We start from the raw sequence: 1,457 nt of genomic DNA, 5'->3' as shown, positions 1-1,457 counted from the left end.
AATTTCATGATTTCATCATTCTTACTGCTGAGTAGAACTCCATCATATAAATGAACCACATTTTCATTATCCACTCGTCAGTTGAAGGACACTTAGATTGCTTTCATTTCTTAGCTATTGTGAAAAGAACAGCAACAAACATGGATGTACAAGTGTCTCTGCAATAGGATGAGTTCTTTGGGTACATGCCAAGGAGCAGTATAATTGGGTCAAATGGTAGGTTCATTTATAGTTTTTAAAGAGTTCTCTACACTGCTTCCATAGGAGTTGAACAAGCTTGCAATCCCACCAGCAGTGGCCAAGTGTTCCCCTTTCCCCACATCCTCTCCAACATTTGGTATCATTTGTTCTCTTGATCTTAGGCAGTCTGACTGGGATAAGATAAAGTGGTTTTAATGTGCATTTCCCTAATTACTAATGATGTTGAACATCTTTTAAGATGCTTCTTAGCCATCTTTATTTCTTCTGAGAATTCTCTGTTTAGCTCCTTAGCCCACCTTTTAATTGGGTTACTTCCTTTCTTTATTCTTTGTTTTTTGAGTTCGTAGTATATTCTAGATGTTAAACCTCTGTCAGATATGCTGCTGGTGAAGATTTTCTCCCTTTCTGTGGGTCTCTACTTCCTTGGATGCTTCTTTTGATGTACAGAAGCTTTTTAGTTTAATGAGGTCCCATTTGTTGATTCTTGCCCTTGTTTCCTGAGAAATTGATGTCTGGTTTAGAAAATCCTTTCCTACACCTATATCCTATAGGTTATTGTCAACGTTTTCTTCCAACAGTTTCAGAGTTTCAGGCTTTACATTGAGGTCTTTGATCCATTTGGAGGTGACTTTTGTGCAAGATAAGGGTTTGGTTTCATTCTTCTACAGGTAGAGATCCAGTTTTGCCAGCACCATTTGCTGAGCATGCTGTCTTTCCTCCAGTGAATGTTCTTGGCCCCTTTGTCAAATATCAGGTGTCTGAAATTGCATGTACTCATATTTGGGTCTTCAGTTTTGTTCCATTGATCTATGGGTCTATTTTTGTGCCAGTACCTGTTGTTTTTATGACTATAGCTCTGTAATACAGTTTAAAATCTGGTATAGTAATCCCCCCAGCATTGCCTTTAGTGCTCAGGGTTGCTTTGGCTATCCAAGGTCTTTTGTACTGCCATATGAATCTTAGGATTTTTTTTCCAGTTATGTGAAGAATGTCATGGGAATTTTGATTGGCATTGCATTGAATCTATAAATGGCTTTTGGTAGGATGGTCATTTTCACAATATTAATTCTTCTAATACACAAGCATGGGAGGTCCTTCCATCTTCTGATGTCGTCCTCAATCTCTTCCTTTAAAGATTTAAAATTTTCATTGTAGAGGTCTTAAATGTCTTTGGTCAGATTTATTCTGAGCCATTTAAAATTTTTTTTTTTTTTGCAGTTATTGTGAACGGGGGGGTTTCCATGTGCTTTTTCTCT

The sequence above is a fragment of the Nannospalax galili genome, unplaced genomic scaffold (genome assembly GCF_000622305.1).
Source record: "Nannospalax galili isolate Female #2095 unplaced genomic scaffold, S.galili_v1.0 scaffold410, whole genome shotgun sequence".
In the NCBI taxonomy this organism is placed as follows: Eukaryota; Metazoa; Chordata; class Mammalia; order Rodentia; family Spalacidae; genus Nannospalax; species Nannospalax galili.
The sequence above is the reverse complement of the archived record's forward strand: the minus strand, read 5'-3'. Positions refer to the sequence as shown.